Source organism: Macaca nemestrina, chromosome 15, assembly GCF_043159975.1.
Source record: "Macaca nemestrina isolate mMacNem1 chromosome 15, mMacNem.hap1, whole genome shotgun sequence".
NCBI classification, from domain to species: Eukaryota; Metazoa; Chordata; class Mammalia; order Primates; family Cercopithecidae; genus Macaca; species Macaca nemestrina.
In genome coordinates this window covers 92,220,624-92,239,203 of record NC_092139.1, presented here as the reverse complement: position 1 = coordinate 92,239,203, position 18,580 = coordinate 92,220,624, and the positions used below count along the sequence as shown (strand labels likewise).

Genomic DNA, 18,580 nt, shown 5'->3' with positions numbered 1-18,580 from the left:
ACCAGGGACTCCAAGAGCCGTCGGCCACAGGCGCTGCGGGAAAAGCACTGACTTCCGTCTGGGGACCCCAGCCTTTTCTTCAGCCTCGCCACTTTTTTTCCGCGGCCTGCCTCAACCTCTCCCTAGAACCTTGGGCGCCTGTCCCTGTTCCCCGAGAATCTTCCTGCCACTTTGAGCTGCTCCGTGGGGAGAGACACTCACCATAGGTGGAAACCAGGGACTCCATGAAGCGCCCGGGTCAGGAGCGGGGGCTACCAAGAAGGCACTGACCTCCGCCGTGGGAACCCAGCCACTGCTTCGGTTTCGCTGCTTTTTTCCGCCGCCTACCTCAACCTCCCTCCGGAACCCTGGGCACCTGTCCCCATCCCCCGGGGAACTTCTTGATGCTTTGGGGTGCCCCCGTGGGGAGATACACTCACCCTGGATGGAATCCAGGGACTCCACAACCCCCCAGATTCAGGCGAGGGGTCGCCCCAGAAGGCACTGATGTCTGCTGTGGGAATCCAGTCTTTTCTTTGGCCTCGCCGCTTTTTTTCCGCGACCTGCCTCAACCTCCCCCTGGAACCCTGGGTGCCTGTCCCTGTTCCCCGGGAGACTTCTTGCCGCTTTGGGGTGTCCCCGTGGGAAGAGACACGCACCCCGGGTGAGAGCCAGGGACTCCACAACCCCCCAACACACACCCCGGGTCGGGCGCGGGGTTTACCGGGAAAGCACTGACAGTACATCCTGGGATAATGAACCTATTCCCCCAGCCTTTCACCATTCTGGCTGTGCTGTATCCTCCCTCACCGCCAGGAACCGCAGAAGCGAGGCGAGTCAACTCAAACTCCAGCTTCCAATATACGCGGATACTGCCTCCCCCTTCTTCTCCTCTAAACGAGAAATGGAGCAGCTACGGGTGCCGATGCAGAAAAACCTGTAATCGCAAGCCTCCCCACTTGGCATCCCTTATATATAAGGTTTAATGCAAATATAGTTCCTGGACTACATGTTCTGATTGGATGAGGGAAACCTCTAGGCCTATTCTGATTGGACTTTGTTATCATGTTCTGATTGGTTAGTATAAGACTTCCTCTTATCCAATCAGAACGTGAAAACAAAGCCCAATCAAAATAGACCTACCGCTTTTGCGCTCATCCAATGACATCATGTAGTACAAGAACCTCTCTAATATAACTTCAGTAAGGGGCAATCGTGTCCGTCTGTGCCCTACTGCGTTTGCAAGGCCGTGTGTTCCGCGCCCGGCCTAGAAAAGGAGGCGTCACCAGTGGTATGGTGGAGGCTTGAGTCTGCAGCAGCGTCGCTCGTCCCGCTGCCATTGGTCGCGGTGAGGGAGAGTACTGCGCAGCCAGTGTGGTAGAAAGGTGGTAGAGTAGGTGAGCTATCCCAGGCTGCACTGCCTGCGGCGGCGGAGTGAGGGGCTGGGCGGGCGGGGACTGGTTGGATGCAGTATCAAGAGCTACACTGCCCAAGGCGAAGGGTGGATTGGGGCGCCATCTTGGGCTAGACCACCTGTGGTGGGGAGCATGTTAGGGGCAGTATTGGGTGTTGCACTGGCCTCGGCGGGGGAGGTTTGGGTGCGTTATCCCGGGCGTCATTTCCCACAGTGGCGGGGGCGGGGGGGGCTTGTTGGGGACGCTATCTGTGACTGCACTCGTCACCATGGGGCAGGGGTTGGGGGCGCTATCTGGGCCCTCAGTGCCCATGACGGGGAACTTGTTGGGTGTGATATATAAGGCGTCATTGCCCGTGGCTGGGGGTTGGTTGGGGGCGCTATCCATGGCCTGTACTGCCCACAGCCAGGAGCATGTTGGGGGCGTTACGGGGGGGGGGGACTGCCAGTGGCGGGGGTGGAAGGATGGGTTTGGTGCTGTGGCGGGTGGTGGGGGGGCTGCATTGCCCGGAAGGGAGTGGTTGGGTGCACTCTCCGGAGGGGCTCTGCCGGTGGTGAGTGGCAGATTGGGTGCACTATAGGGGCCACACTGCCACGGCGAGAGGGATGCTGGCGAGAGGGGAGTTGGCGGCGCTATCCTGGGCTACACCGCCGGTGGCGGGGGGACGTGTTAGGGGCGCTATCCGGTGCTGCATTGCCTCCGGCGGGGGTCGAGGGGCGTGTGGAATGGGTTGGATACACTATTGGGGCTATACTGCCCGAGGCGGGGGTGGGATTGGGGGCGCCATCGTTTGCTGCGCCGCCGGTGGTGGGGTCGTGTTAGGGGCAGTATTGGGTGTTGCACTGATATTGGTGGGGGGAGTTTTGGGTGCGTTATCCCAGGCATCATTTCCCGTAGCGGCGGGGCTTGCTGAGGGCTCTATCCATGGCTGTGCTGGTTGCGGAGGGTCACGGGTTGGGGGCGCTATGTGGGCCCTCATTACCCATGGCGGGGAACTTGTCGGGTGTGATATCCGAGGCGTCACTACCCATGGCTGGGGACTGGTTGGGGGCGCTATGCATAGGCTGCTCTGCCTACAGCCAGGAGCGTGTATGGGACATTATCGAGGGCGGACGGCCAGTGGCGGGGGTGTGGGGGCGGGTTGTATGCTATGGGGGGCGCTGCACTGCCCGGCAGGGAGTAGGCTGGGTGCGCTATCGGGTTTGCACTGCTGGCGGTGGGTGACACATAGGGTGCACTATCAGGGGCTACACTGCCCCGTTGAGAGACCTGTTGGCGGCACCATCCTGGGCTATTCCGCTGGTGGCTGGGGGCTTGTAAGGGGAGCTATCTGGTGCTACACCGCCCGTGGCAGGGGGCGTCACTGCTAAAGGCTGTGGTCTAGTTGGGAGTGCTATCCCAGGACTCATTCTCCATGGCGTGGGGCAGGGGAATGGGGGAATGTGGGGCTGATTGGCGGCGCTGTCCGTCGCTGCACTGCCCATGGCAGGGAGCAGTTTGGGGGCGTTATCCCGAGCTGCGCTGCCCGTGGCAGGGGGCAGGTTGCAAGCGCCATTGGGTGCAGCAGTGTCCCAGGCGGGTCGAGTTAGGGACGTTCTCGGGGGCTGCACTGCTGGTGGCGGGCAGTGGATGCGTCAGTGACAGCGGTGGCCTCCAAGAGAGGAGCGGCCCTTCTCTCTCCAGATGCTGGACTTTAGCCGGCCACATCTTCCTGTTTGTGCTTAAGTGTGGCAGGCGTACAGCGTTTCCGCGGGAATCCTGAGCACCGCAGGGGCCCCAGACCCACCGTGGTTCCCGGACCCGCGTCCTTTTTGCTCTGTGTTGTGGGGACTGCCTGGGTACCCCGGGCACGCAGTAACAAACACAGCGAGGCTACAGAGCCCTATGGATGGAGGCATCAGGGACAGGAACCGACACATGGGTGGGGCGGGCTGGCTGGGGTTGAGTTTCTGCTGCTCCTGCTTTCTGAGGAGCGCAGCCAGGGTGGGCCAAGAGGTTTCTGTGGAGTGGGAAGCTCAGTAACTGTGGTGTCTTCAGGCTCCACCCCTGTCCCCAGTTCCTGGCCAACTTGGGCCAAAAGAAGAGTCTAGGTGTGAGTGCTTTCGCTGAAACCGGCCCCTGCCAGCCATTGACCAGCATGACAAGAAGAGGCTCTAACGCTGCTACTCTTTGGATCTTTTTCTAGGATTTTCTGGCTTTCCCCGATCAGTTGCTCCGAGCCTGGAAGAGGAGTCACCTGCCGCTCGCTGGAGGGCAGACCGCGGGCACTGCGGTGCCTACGCTGGGAGGCAGCTGCGCACCATGCCACAGAAGGTCAGCCACGGTGCTGGGATTCTGCAGCCAGCCGGGATCCAGACGTGCTTCCTGGTGTGACTGAAGGAGAGTCGGGCCGTGTGTGGAGTGTGAATGCGTGTGTATTTGCAGACAGACACCAATAGGTATGGATGGTATGAGCCGGTGCTGCGATCCCGCAGAGCCATACGGCATCATGGGTTGTGCTAGGCAGGTGGAGTGACCGTCCTCAGAAACCCCCGCGAGTAGGCACTGTACCCACTTCCACCCATAGGGTGTATGTGCCTGTGTGAGTTGTTCAGCCCCTGTCAGACTCTGGTGAGGGAAGCTGTCAGGGATGGAAATCAGAGATGATGGGCTGTTTACAGGTGGCGGTGGAAGGAAAACAGCCAGGAGCCCCAGTGGTTCCCGTAGCTAGGCCAGGTTTGCAGTTTTTCCCGAAAGGGCTGAAACCCCATCCACTCTTCACTCCAGCCTGTGCTTGTTGGAGTGAAGTAGGGTGGTGGAGTGCTGACTGAGAGACTTTGAGGGATCTTTGGGAGTGGGACCCGCTTCCAGCCTGATGCTCCTTTCCAAAGGCTTGGATGGATGTGGGGGTGCCAGTCCAGGACAGGCGAGTGTTCAGGAGACCTCAGGAGTCCCTGCAGACTGTTCTCTGGCTTTGCCAGCTCCAGGTACTGTGCATCTGGACCTGGGAGCTGGCTGAGGGGCACCCTTCTTTCCCCTCATTTCTTTCTGTGATTCTCCCTACATCCTTGTTAACAAACCTGAAGGGCACTTGATATGCCATCGGGGTTTGCTGGGATGTGCCCCTGTTGAGTGGCTCTCATCAGAGAAGCCTCCATAGGGAATAAGAGTTGTCCTGAACCAGGTGCCAGGGCTCTGGGGTTCTTTGCATGCGTTGAGACCCCGGGGATGTCCTTCAAGCCCCATAGGCCCCAGTTTCCCATGGTACACTTCCCTCCCCATTCTTCCTGCGGCGAGGTGGGGAGTAAACAGCTGGCAGAGCTGCCTGAGGCTGGGAGGCCAGGAGTGACTCAGGGCCTGTGAGGTCTTGGGCAGTGATTTTTCAGAGGGAAGTCTCGGCACATCTTCTCGACTTGGGCAGGAGTTGGGGGAGGCTCTGTGCTCACCTCCAAGCTGTGGTGCTGGGTTTTCTGAGTCCAGGGGTGAGGTGGAGTGGGCGTCTGTTGGGTCTGGCTGTTCAGGCTTCCAGAAGGTGCCTCAGGTCCCTCTTCCCTTTCCAGATGTTGAGGAGTTGGAGAGGGATGGGACCAGGGGGTTGCCACAGTGGGGTGGGGTGGGGTGGGGGACTGGAGCTGAAGAGCTACAGCAGCCACTCTTGACCCCTGTGGTTGATGTTTCTGGGCAGAGACAGATGCTAAGCTCGGGTAGTGTCGGGCAGGTCTAAGTGGGACTGCTCAGCTCAGCATGTTGAGGCGATTGGTGGGAGGTGGTCTCAGTCCCAGAGAAGGCGATTGGTGGGAAGTGGTCTCAGTCCCAGAGAAGAGGACCCTGCTGCTGGAGGCATGCTTGCAGCCCTTCTCACCCTCTTTCCCATGACCCTGTCTGATCAACTTTGGCTGAGCCACCATGGCTCAGAATGACGAGCCTTGAGGGAAAGGGACCTTGGCATGGTTGGGGGTGGTGACAGGGTCGCATAGTGGTTAAGCATGTAGGCTCTGCTGTCACTCAGACCTGGGTGTGAGTCCCAGCTCCAGCACCTGCTGGTCTGCCTCCACCTGCGTTCCCCTCCATGGGAGCCTGAGAGAAAGGCTTGCAGGCCGTGGCTTATTTAGGAAGTGGTCTCAGTAAACAAGGGCCAGGACAGGGGATTTGAAGGAGAGGAAGGGAAAGCAACTATGTGATTATTCTCACCACTCTCCTGGGCGGTCTCTCTAGTAGCCTTAGAGATTGATAACTGCTCTGTTGGGAAGAGAAACAGAAAAGCGTTTATCCGTTAGCCTGGTCCCCGCCAACAAGTCTGGCTCCGTGGACTTTGACTCCCATGTGTACTTCCAGATTGCACATGGGTGGGGCTCTAGTGGTTTCTTGTGTGCTCTCCACACTGCACCTTCCAAGAAGGCCCAGGATGGCCTGACATGAAGCACTCTCCCGTTGTACCGGTAAGATGCTGGTTGGAGCCTGCAGGGATCCGGTCATTGCAGAAATGGTTGGCGTGAGAGGTGGGGCCGGGAGGGCTTGAACAGCACACTGAGGTGTCTAACACTGCATGACCTCAGGCAAATTACCTGACTTCTCTGAGCCTTGGTTTCCTTAGCTGGGTGTTTTAATTGTTAACACGGTATTTTTTTTTCTTTTTTTTAGACGGGGTCTCACTCTGTCGCCTGTGCTGGAATGCAGTGATGTGATCTCGGTTCACTACAGTCTCTTTCAGTGCTTTGGTGCCTGTCCAGTAGGAAGTTCTGCCTCTTGGCTGATCTCACCCTGACATGCTGCACTTTTCTGGGTATGTTTTGTGTTTTTGCTTCTGTATTTGTTGCAACCCTTCAGGGCTTCCAGATGGTTATAAGGGCATTCCTGTCCACCTGCTCACAATCCGAAGCAGACACAGGGTCACCCAAGGCAGGTGTGATGCCAAGGCAAGGATTCTGCTTTGGGGAAATTGGCCCTAGACAAGGTTGTGCTGAGCCCCTGGCCCTGCCCACACTCTGGTTCTGGATTTGTGGCTTGCTCTCAAGGCCAGCTTGTTTCCACTCGTTTCCCTGGTTCAGATCCATGATTACTGGTCTCCTCCTTGGACCATGCTGGGGCTGCTGGCTGGCCTCTCCCAGGCCTGGATCAGCAGATGGGAGCAGGAGTGGGCACCTGGGAGGACCTTGGCACAATCAGGGCCCTGCCGATCAGATGGCTGGCGGTGAGCAAGAGCAAGAGGAGAGACAGGGAGTGACAGGCAGCTGGGAACATTGAGGTGTGCCTGTGCATGTGTACACATCTGTGTGTGGCATGCGTGCGTGGCCCCGGGTAGCTTCTTGTTGGATTGCTGTGTCTGGATGTGTCTGGGTGGCTACGTGTGGTTCTCCTGAGCACGTCTGTGTGTGTGCACTGTTGGGTGCTCTAGCTTGTTCATGGGTACTTTTCTCTGGATATGTGTGCCAGCCACCTACTGAGTGCTCTTCAGGGTTCTTGAGAGTGTGCCCATCTGGATGGCAGGTGATACTTTTTCCTGCCTCCACTGAGGTTCTTTTGTGTCTTCTGCCATGCCCTGTTCTGCCCTCTCTCCAGGCTTCCTTACCCTGTTCCTTCCTCTGCCTGAGGAAGTTGCTTCTCCCCATCTGGCTGTGTGGGTGCCCACTGCCTTCTGGGCAGGGCCTGAAGAGGGACGGCATATCCAGCCTCCAGCCCCATCCCCCCGAGTCTGAGCTGAGGGTGATGGGCTCAAGCTCGGGGTTGAGGAGATGAGTCAGGGATGGCTGCAGGGGGTGGGCAGAAGTGGCGTGTGTGTCACCATGCTGCAGAGAAGCGTGTTTTCCTGCCTGCCTCCGCCTGACCCGCCCTCAGTGGCTGGGGCACCAGTGCAGCTGGGAGAAGTCTCCCTTACTTAGCTGTTCTTATTCTCTTCCCAGTAGCCTTGGATGGCAGTTTCTGATGGGGAGCAGAGTGATCTCTGGGGCTCTGTGCATCCACTGGGGGACCCTGGCCTTAGGATAATTAATCTCACCAAAATCATTGGTATTTATGGAACTCTTCCTGCACCAGGCTCTGGACTACACACTTGTACATGTAATCAGCTCATTGGCTCCTCAGAACAGTCCCATTTCAGGGGATAGTAGTCCGATCACATGGGTTCGAAAAGCATCCCTGGCCAGACATAGTGGCTCATGCCTGTAATCGCAGCACTTTGGGAGACTGAGGTGGGCAGATCACGTGAGGTCAGGAGTTCGAGACCAGCCTGGCCAACATGGTGAAACCTCATCTCTACTAAAAATACTAAAAATTAGTCGGGCATGGTCACATGCACTTGTAATCCCAGCTACTCGGGAGGCTGAGGCAGGAGAATCGCTTGAACCCGGAAAGCAGAGGTTGCGGTGAGCCGAGAAAATCGCGTTGCACTCCAGCCTGGGTGACAAAGCGAGACTCCCTCTCAAAAAAAAAAAATAAAAAGTTAAAGCATCACCATTTTATGAGGAAGTTTTCACATTTTATGAGGACCTATAGGCTCAGAGAGAGTGGGTTACTTCTACAAGGTCACACAGCTAATAAGTGAAGGAGCCGGATTCTGAACCCAGACCTGTTCCTCTGCTGTTCCCTCCACTCTTCACAAAGCCGTGTCCATGTCATCTTGGCATTCTCCCTCTCAGAAAGGCCATTCCACATCACCCCTTTTACATAGCATTCCCTAGTCATCTGGTCCCATTTGGATCAGATCACTCAATTGTGAATACCCCGCATAAAGGTAGTCCTCTGTTATCCTCTACTTCCTAACCGCCTCTTCCCTACCTAGAGCAGGGATCTGTCTGTCTTGCTCACTAAAATATTTTTAGGACTAGCAAACAGCTTGGAACACAGTAGGGATACAATAAACATTTGATGAATGAATGAATGGATGAATGAAGAGAGGTCTGACTCCAGAGCTAAGGTTGAAATTCCTTCTCTGTACTGTCTATCATACAGCAGGGACCATTGCAGAGTGGCGGGAGCTGAGGCTCTGGAGCCAGCTTGCTTGGTTCAAATTCTGGCCCTGCTAGTGTTCTGGTTATCTAATGCTGCTTAATAAACCACCAAAAGCCTACGGCTTAAAACAATGGTGACATTGATTTTGCCCATGAATCTGCAACGTGGGCAGGGCTCAGTGGGAATAACGCTTCTCCACTCAGCATTGTCTGGAGTGGTTCAAAGTCTGGGGGCTGAAGTCATCTGAAGGCTAAGTTGTCACACATCTGGTGTTTGTTGCTGGCTGTTGGCTTTGGGTCCGTTCCTCTGCACATGGGCGTCTCTATATGCTGTCTCCACCTGCTAGATTGGGCTTCCTCCAGCATGGTGGCTGAGCTAAGGGACAAGCATGCCCAGAAAGAGAGCCAGGTGGAAGCTATTTCATTTTATTTTATTTTATTTAGCCATGGAGTCTCACTGTGTCACCCAGGCTGGAGTGCAATGGCGCGATCTTGGCTCACCACAACCTCTGCCTCCTGAGTTCAAGCGATTCTCCCACCTCGGCCTCACAAGTAGCTGGGATTACAGGCACCCACCACCACCCCTGGCTAATCTGTGTATTTTAGTAGAGACGGGGTTTTGCCATATTGGCCAAGCTGGTCTTAAACTCCTGACTTCAAGTAATTGCCTGCGTTGGCCTCCCAAAGTGCTGGCATTACAGGCGTGAGCTTCCACGCCTGGCCAGCAGTTTATTCTTTTAGCAAGAGCTACACTTTTGCCCACTGATCCCCTGGCCACAGGTGAAGCTTGGGTCTCCCCAACTGACAGGATCTATCCCCAGATCCCCACCTGCTGTCATGTAATCCAGGAGGCATCTTACTGTGCAGAGCCCTGCTGAGGGTGGGGCCTGTAATGAGGAGAGGAAGGGGAACTTGAATGGAAAAGGCCTTTTCTGTCCCAGTTTATTATCTCATTCCAGGTCAGCCCTGCTCCCTTCAGGGGGTCCGGGACAAGTGTTGCTGATGGAGATAACCACGAGGCTGGTTCTTGGGCAGAATTTCTCTGGGCCTGGGGCTGGGGTGAACCCCACCAGGACCCCCATCTTTATCCGGGGAAAATCAGGATAGTGAACCCTGAACATGCTGTGTTTGAGCTGAGTGAACTGTCCGCCTCTCCCCATCCCTGCCTCCTGCTTCCACCTGAGTCACTGTTTATCTGCCTGAGGCATCAGCCCCCTGCCTCACTTGCTAGCCTCGAGGAGGAATCTCAGGGTTTGCTCCTTGTGGCCCAGGTTGGGGCTGCTCCTGAGCAGGGCGTTGGGAGGGGGCCTGGGAAAAATCTGGGGGTTTGCTTGAGCCCAGCCTGGCAGTATCTTCCATCTACCGCAGCCCTCATTTATTGCCTGCTCTGCTGTGAGCCTTCCCTGAAGGAATGGCAGAAGGGCTCAAAGGGAAGTTCTGGTTTTGAATTCCGCTGTCACTTTCCAACTCTGTGACCTTGGACAAGTCTCTTAACCTCTCTGAGGCTTCAGTTACTCGCCAGGAGGGAGACCATGGTATGGTAAGAATGAAAAGAAATAAAAAGTAGGACTTTTTTTTTTGGAGACCGAGTCTTGCTCTATTGCCCAAGCTGGAGTGAAGTGGTGCAGTCTCAGCTCACTGCAACCTCTGCCTTCTGGGTTCAAGAGATTCTCCTGCGTCTGCCTCAGCCTCCTGAGTAGCTGGGATTACAGGCGCCCACCACCACGCCTGGCTAATTTTTGCATTTTTAGTAGAGACCGGGTTGTACCATGTTAGCCAGGCTGGTCTCAAACTCCTGACCTCAGGCAGTTTACCCGCCTCAGCTTCCCAAAATGCTGGGATTACAGGCGTGAGCCACCGTGTCTGGTTTTTTTATTTTTATTTTTTTGAGACAGAGTTTTGCTCTTGTCGCCCAGGCTAGACAGTGCAATGGTGTGATCTCGGCTCACTGCAACCTCCACCTCCTGGGTTCAAGCAATTCTTCAGCCTCAGCCTCCCAAGTAGCTGGGATTAGAGGTGCCCACCACCATGTCCAGTTAACTTTTGTATTTTTAGTAGAGACGGGATTTCGCCATGTTGGTCAGGCAGGTTTTGAACTCCCGACCTCGTGATCCGCCTGCCTCAGCCTCCCAGAGTGCTGGGATTACAGGCATGAGCCACCGCGCCCTGCCTGAAGTTACTCTTCACAGATGAAAAACCTGAGATGGAGGAAGTTTAAGCAGTTTCCCCGCAGCTACACTTAATGTCAGAACTGGGGCTGGAATCCATGTGTTCTGACACCAGGTGCTGGTTGCTTATCTGTTCAACAAGGAGGATTTCCCCCTTCCCTCGACCCCTTTTGCCAGAGGGCAACATGGCTGTGTCATCCTAGATATAAGCCCAAGAAAGATGCTCCCTTTCATCCTCGCACCACCCAAGCTTGCCCGCATAGAGCGTGAATGCCCGCCTTGTTGCCTGTCCTGTGAGGTGCCAGGTACCCTACCTTAGTAGGGGAGGGCTGGAGTGACCCAGCTGCATAGGTGTGGGCGAAGAGTTGGCTCTGTGAGCTCCTTTAGTGAGAAGCGCCTTCAGACAGCCCCCAGCGTCCAAGCCTTTCTCTTTTTTTTTTTTTAAGTTTTATTATTTTTTTATTTTTTGAGACAGAGTCTCACTCTGTCGCCTAGGCTGGAGTGCAGTGGCACGATTTCTGCTCACTGCAACCTCTGCCTCCCAGGTTCAAGCTGTTCTCCATCCTCAGCCTCCTGAGTAACTGGCATTTGCAGGCACCTGCCACCACACCAGGCTAATTTTTGTAGTTTTTAGTGGAAGACAGGGTTTCCATGTCTTCCAGGCTGGTCTCGAACTCCTGACCTCAGGTGATCCTCCTGCCTTGGCATCCGAAAATGTTGGGATTCCAGACATGAACCACCACCCCGGCCTCTCCGTCATTCTTTATCTTCATGTGATTTATGAAGGAAACAGAAACCAATATAAGTCTCCCCTTGGAAGAATAGTAGACTGAAGCCTCAAAAGAGTAGGTGGCCTGCCCCCAGTGACTTAGAGGTGGAGCTGAGATGAGAGCTGAGCTCCAGGGGATTAGTACTGGGGCCGGATGGGTACTGTCTGGAGCGGGAAGGATCTGGGTCAGACCACCTAGCGCCTGCTGCTCTCAAGACATCTGTTTTCTGAGCTTCCTGTAACTCCCTTATCCCCCTGCCTGGGAAAGGAGCTTGTCTCATCTTCAGCCCTCTCTGGTGGCTGTGAGGCCTGAGCTGCCCAAGCAGAGGAAACTACATTGTCCCTTCCTCCTGTCCTGCCCAGGGGAACACAGTGGAGGGGCTGCTGCTGACAGGAGCCTGAACTGCCGCCTCCTCCGAGCCCAGCCAGCTTTCTTGGCTCTGCCTGCCTCAAAAGCCCATAGAGGCCGGGCACCGTGACTCACTCCTGTAATCCCAGCACTTTGGGAGGCTGAGGCGGGCAGATCACTTGAGGTCAGGAGTTCGAGACCAGCCTAGCCAACCTGTTGAAACCCCGTCTCTACTAAAAATACAAAAATTAGCCAGGTCTGGTGGTGAGTGCCTGTAATCCCAGCTACTCTGGAGGCTGAGGTAGGAGAATCACTTGAACCTGGGAATTGGAGGTTGCAGTGAGCAGGGATCGTGCCACTTAAGCCTGGATGACAGATCGAGACTCTGTCTCTAAAAAAGAAGAAAAAAAAGTTCATCAAACTGGGTGGATTTCCTAGGGTTGGGACTCTGGCTGGGACTTACCCCTAGGCCGGCCCCCCAGGAACACCTACAGCCCTTGTGACCTGTGACCCACAGCAGGCTCTGGGAAGTATTTCGAGTCTCAGAGAGAAGGAGCCCTTCCAGCCAGGTGTTGGGGGGACCTGGGTACTTGCTCTTTCCCTCTTCATTATTCTCTCCCCTGTGATGAGCTGAACTTTGCTTTAGCACCTCAGTTTTCCCTTCTGTAACATGGACACTGATGAACTGTGTATTTCTGTAGGTTCCAGAATTAGTGGGGCCAATAATCATCAAGCTGGGTTAATTTGGTTGGATTTCTTCACTTCTCTGAGGCTCAGTGTTCCTATCTGTAAAATGGGATAATAGGGCACCTTCCCAGAGGGGGTTGTGAGGCTGAAAAGCTAAGTGGTTCTGTCCGTGCTGGCCCACTGGAGACTCGCAGATGCAGGTGCTGCCCTAGCTCTCCTGTGCCCACAGCTTATCCTCCTGTCACCACTGGCTGCCTGGCTGCTGAGTCAGTGGAGCTGTGGGAGGAACCTGGGCTGTGCTTGGTGGGGCCAGGAGGGCTGGGCCTGCCTCACAGAGTGCTTCCCTTTTCTTTTTCTTTTCTCTGAGACTTTTGCTCTTGTGGCCCAGGCTTGAGTGCAATGTCACTGTCTTGGTTCACTGCAGCCTTTGCCTCCCGGGTTCAAATGATTCTCCTGTCTCAACTTCCCCAGGAGCTGGGATTACAGGCACCCACCACCCCACCCAGCTAATTTTTGTATTTTTGGTAGAGAAGGGATTTTGCTATGTTGCCCAGGCTGGTCTCCAACTCTTGACCTCAGGTGATCTGCCTGCCTCGGCCTCCCAAAGTGCTGGGATTACAGGCGTGAGCCACCATGCCTGGCGGCTTCCCTTGTCTCTTGAGTGACAATCCTTTCCAGAGTGCCTGCAGTCCCCTCGCTGTGCACTGCACATGGAAGAGGAACCAAGGGGTCTGAGCAGGGGCGTCAGGAAGCTGAGCAGTACTGAAGCAGGGGCAGAAAGCGCCCTCGGCGGTAATGATAGCAGCCGCCTTGGCGGCGTTCGAGTTCTGTGCTGAGTGTTTCCGTTCGCTGATGACCTCTTGAGTGGGTAGCAGCCTCCCCAAATCATAGAAGAGAAAGCCGAGGCCTGGAGAGGTTAGGTAACTTGCCCGAGGTCACTGGGCCCCAAGGAAGGAGAGGAAGAAGGGTGGGAAAGGCCCTAGGATGGCTCTCACCTCCGCCCAGGACTCACGAAGTGCCATGAAAAGCCATCTGGGAGAGTCCCTTCCCTCTTTCCAGCCCTCACTGTGAGGATGCGTGGGGCAGTGGACCCTTCTGGTTTCTCCAATATTCCTGGAACCAGTGGCATCAAAGAAGACCAGGCTGCTGTGGGTTCTGCACCCCTGCCTGCTGAGGCAGCCAGGCCAGTCCTACTCCTTGGCCAGGTGTCTGAATCAGTGCTCGTTGTGGCTGTCAAGGAGCAAAACCCCCAGGTGGGAGAAACCAGCCTCAGAGTGGCAGCAGTGGAGACCTTGAAATGTACCCCTTCCCTCGTCTCTAGTCTGCCATTCAGATGTCCGGGCCCGGGCCCGAGTCTCTCCAGGCTCTGGGAACACTTGGTCCAGATGTTCATGTCTGGGCATTTACCTGGGTATCTCCATAGACTGGGAGGCCCCAGATGAGAGCATCTGTCACCTTTGCCTTTCTGTAGAACACAAGCGATGGCCAGCTTTCACATGTGGTCAGTGTAGGTGGTGGATATGCCAAGTGTGATGTGACTGTCACCCCACTTCTCTGTCATGCATGAAAGTGCATCAGAGTGTACTCCAAAGATGGGCCTGTCGTTGACTCTCTCTAATTGATCTTTTAAAAAGTAAGTGGGTTACAACAGGAATTTTTGCAACCCATGCTACACCAGGCATGAAGCTATACCAGGCATGAAGCATACTAGGCATGAAGCTATACCATGCTATACCAGGCATGAAGCAGAGTTACTAAGATGTGTAGAGTGATAAGAGTGTTCTTTTGGTGCTGTTTGGAGACATCTAGTTCAATCTCACAAGCATTTATTGAGGGAGGGTCTGCTTGTAAATATAATATTTGTAACTTGGAAGTGTACCAGTTACAGGGTAGAGTGAAAAGCTGGGGACATGGGCCAGTGCTGAGATTGGGACCCCAGTGGGGTCTCTGGGTGATATCTGGGAAGGCGTTATTGGGATGATGGCGTGGGATAGTGTGTAGCACTGTGTTTCTAGTTTTATTGTTTAAAATTCCTTTGATGGCAAGAAACAAAAACCCAGTGTCATCTGGTTAAGCAAAAGATGGAATTTATGGGAAAGAAAGCGGGGTGCCCCAGGGAGCCCAAGGGGAGGAAGCAGAGCTGGAGCTCAGGAGCAGTTGAACCAGGAACTGGAAACCCATTGCCATCAAAATCCCAGCGAGCTGCTTCTCAGACATTGATAAGCTGATCCTGAGATTCACATAGAAGTTCAAAGATAATCCTGAAAAAGAAGAACAAAGTTGGTGGACTCATTTTTCTGATTTCAAGATGCACTGTGGCCACCCATGGTGGCTAATGCATATAATCCCAGCAATTTGGGAGGCTGAGGCAGGCAGATCATTTGAGGTCAGGAGTTTGTGACCAGCCTGGCCAACATGGTGAAAACCTGACTCTACTAAAAATATAAAAATTAGTCAGGCATGGTGGTGCATGCCTGTAGTCCCAGCTACTTGGGAGGCTGAGGTAGGAGAATCGCTTGAACCCAGGAGGTAGAGGTTGCAGTGAGCTGAGATGTTGCTATTATACTGCAGCCTGGGTGACAGAGTGAGACTCAGGCTCAAAAAAAAAAAAAAAAAAAAGTATTGCAAAGCTATGGTAATTAAGACAGTGTGGTACTGACATGAAGATGGACAGACAGATTGATCAAGTAGAATTCAGTGTTCAGAAATAAGCCCTTGCATTTCGGGTGAATTAATGAGGCAGCCAAGTCCCCACCGTTGGGGCTCCGGAGTCACCAAGATGCATCCTCCCTCTCCTCTACTGGGTGAGGCATCTCTCCTTCTACAGCAGCTCACTGCATTCACCGCCGCGTAGCAGATACTCCTGGGCTGCAGCCCATGCTCTCTAGTTGCCTTGGCTCCCTCCCCAGGGACCTGATGTCCTTGACGCCTCCCCAGGTGTCCCTGAGGCCTCCCCAGGTGTCCCTGAGGCATGCAGCTCTGACGACGGGGGTGTGACCGCACCATTATTAAGCATTGACAGTGTGTTAAGGTTTCATTGCACTGTTTTCCTGAGGCTTTGTAACCACCTCACGAAGCAGGTGCCATTACTCCGCATTTTACAGATGAGAAAATGGAGACCTGGAGAGTTTAGGAAACTCCTTCAAGGTCTTCAGTGAGGAAGTCATGGAGTTGGGATTCGAATCTGGGTCTGTGCTTTGTGGGTGGAGCTGACTGGTTCTCAGCACCTGCCTCCTGCCCTACTTTGCCATTTTCTTTCCCTGATGTGCTCAGGGGCTGTGTATGTAGAACCTGTGGCCACACAGTGTACCTCTGCCTCCACAGCACCGTGGGTGAGAAGGCCCCTGGTTTGCTGGGGCCCATCCTCTTGCAGGAGGCCCACATTGAATGGGGTCTCTGGTGCCTGGATGAGTTGGACACTCAGAAGCAAGGATTTACTTAACCGCAGTGTGGGAGTAGAGGGGCCACGGAGCCACGCTGGAACGCTGGAGAGGAGGTGGCAACAGTACCACACAGGAGAAGGAGGCTTTCGTGTGGAATACAGCCCCCGGCTAACACATGGGCAAATCGTTAACCTCTCTGGGTCAGTTTCTGTGAAACGGAGGGGTGGATTAGCGTCCAGCCTGCTCTCTTCTAGCTTTGACATTCTAGGAATTTGCGTACGTAGCTTGAGTCCTTTTGTGTTTTTCTCAGGACCTTGTTGATAGTAGGGTCTCACTGTTGAGTGAGTGAATGCGTGGCTGTGTGAATGGAAGTCTCTGAGAGCAGGGGCTCTGCGCATTTCACCCTGACTCCTTAGGACCTTACCCAGTGCCTGGCACAAAGCAGGTTTTCAGTCTGTATTTGCTAAATGAATCAATGATGGGTCGTCACGTTTGGCCCATCACACGTAGGTGGAAGGATGGGGAGAAAGAGGCAGGCTCAGCGCGTGAGGCCCCTTCTTCTCCAGTCTGCTCTGGGAGCCAGCTGGGGGCGGGGTCCACTTTGTTATGAAAGAGTCATTTTTGTCAACAAAAGTAAGCTTCTGCCCTGTACTCCGTGCTCTGTGAGTTATTTCTCAGGGGAGACTGAGCTGGCCAGAGCCTGGTGTTGGCCTCCCAGCTGTCAGATACCAGGGTTAGGGCTGTAGGTTGAGGGGTCCTTGGCTTTGGTCTGTCAGTAGCGTGGTGATTAAGAGCTTGGTGTCTCTCTCTCTCTCTCTCTCTTTCTATCTCTCTCTCTCTCTCAAAACATTTTTTTGTTTTTAGAGACGAAGTCTTGCTCTGTTGCCCAGGCTGGTCTCAAATTCCTGGCCTCAAGAGATCTCCTGCCTCAGCCTCCCAAGTAGCTGGGATTACAGTTGTGAGCCACTGTGCTGCCTAGCAGTCTCTTTATTTTACTTTATTTTTTTCCTGTAAAAAAGTTTACAGTATTTATTTTATTGTGGTGAAAACACATAACATGAACTCTACCCTCTTATTTTTAAGTGTACAATATTTTATTATTGAATGTAAGTAAGAGTTTACTCTCTTAAAGCCTTCCACTGGGTGGGAAGTCGAGCACCTTACAACAGGACCCTGTTATCCCAGCACTTTGGGAAGCCGAGACAGGTGGATCAGTTGAGGTGAGGAGTTCGAGACCAGCCTGGCCAACATGGAGAAACCCTATCTTTACTAAAAATACAAAAAATTACCTGGGCGTGATGGTGCATGCCTGTAATCCCAGCTACTTGGGAGGCTGAGGCAGGAGAATCGCTTGAACTTGGGAATCAGAGGTTGCAGTGAACCAAGATCGCACCATTGCACTCCAGCCTGGATGGAGTCTCGCTCTGTCACCAGACTGGAGTGCAACCTCCACCTCCCGGGTTCAAGCAATTCCCCTGCCTCAGCCTCCCAAATAGCTGGGACTAGCTGGGACTACAGGCATGTGCCACCACCCCCGGGTAATTTTTTTTTTTTTTTTTTTTTTGTATTTTAGTAGAGGCGGAGTGTCATCATGTTGGCCAGGATGGTCTCAATCTCCTGAGCTGGAGATCCGCTCACCTCGGTCTCTCAAAGTGCTGGAATTACAGGTGTGAGCCACCACGCCTGCCCACTTTTTTTTTTTTTTTTTTTTCTTGAGATGGAGTCTCGCTCTGTCGCCTAGGCAAGAGTGCAGCGTCGTGATCTTGGCCGCTGCAACCTCCGCCTCCCGGGTTCAAGTGATTCTCCTGCCTCAGCCTCCCAAGTAGCTCAGACTACATGTGCATGCCACCATGCCCAGCTAATGTTTGTATTTTTAGTAGAAACAGGGTTTCACCATGTTTGCCAGGATGGTCTGGATCTCCTGACCTCATGATTTGCCTGTCTCAGCCTCCCAAAGTGGTACGATTACAGGCGTGAGCCACTGCGCCTGGCCTATACTTGTTAAATGTTTTGTCTATAATAAGGCACATAAGCAGAGGGTGTACTGGGACTTTTTTTTCTTCTCTGGGACTTTTTTGTTTTTGTTTCTGCTTTTGTTTTGAGATAGAGTTCCGCTCTGTTGCCCAGGCTGGAGTGCAGCGGCATGATCTTGGCTTCCTGCAACCTTTGTCTCCCACGTTCAAGTGATTTTTGTGCCTCGGCCACCCAAGTAGCACATACAAGTGTGTGCCACCATGCCCAGCTAATTTTTCTATTTTTTCGTTAGAGATGGGGTTTTGCCATATTGGCCTAGCTGGTCTCCAACTTCTGGCCTCAGATAATCCGCCCACCTCAACCTCCCAAGGTGCTGGGATTACACACATGAGCCACCTTGCCAGCCTCATCTGGGACATATTGATGTGTATTTTGGGTGATGATCAAATCAGGGTACTTAGCATAACTATTCCCTCATACGGGTATTATTTCTCTGTGATGAGAACACTCAAAATTGTTCCCTTTTAGCTTTTTTTGAAAAATACAAAACAATACTGTGACCAGAGTCACGCAGCTGTGGAACAGGACACTAGCATGTATTCCTCCCAACTAACTGTAACTTTGTTTCCATCACCAATCCCTCCTATCCTCCCCTCTTTCCCCAGCCTCAGGAGACCACTCCTGTACTTTCTGCTTCTTGTATTAAGTTTTTGGATTCAACGTAAGTGAGGTCATGCAGTGTTTGTCTTTCTGTGCTTGGCTTATTTAACAGAATGTTTTCTGGGTTCATTGGTGTTGCCCTAAATGATAATTGCATTATTTTTTATGGCCAGAGAGTATATTATTGTATATATGTACTACATTTTCTTTATTCCTTCATTTGTGGGTGAACAGGTAGGCAGATTCCATCATCCTAGCTGTTGTGAATAG

General features: G+C 53.6%; 1 protein-coding gene across 15 annotated transcripts in view; it reads left to right on the top strand.

Moving 5' to 3' along the window:
- The first annotated feature begins 1,171 nt into the window (after nucleotides 1-1,171).
- LOC112423549 (putative inactive beta-glucuronidase protein GUSBP11) overlaps nucleotides 1,172-18,580 on the top strand; it is an 87,558-nt gene continuing 70,149 nt past the window's right edge. For 11 of the 15 annotated variants that reach the window (XR_011613977.1, XR_011613978.1, XM_071080246.1 and 8 more), the window contains exons 1-3: nucleotides 1,172-1,376; nucleotides 3,580-3,707; nucleotides 6,015-6,156. The gene's annotated coding sequence lies outside the window, so the exon portion shown is untranslated. The remainder of the gene's footprint in view (nucleotides 1,377-3,579; nucleotides 3,708-6,014; nucleotides 6,157-18,580) is intronic. The other 4 variants (XR_011613979.1, XR_011613980.1, XM_071080251.1 and 1 more) reach the window with 2 other exon arrangements.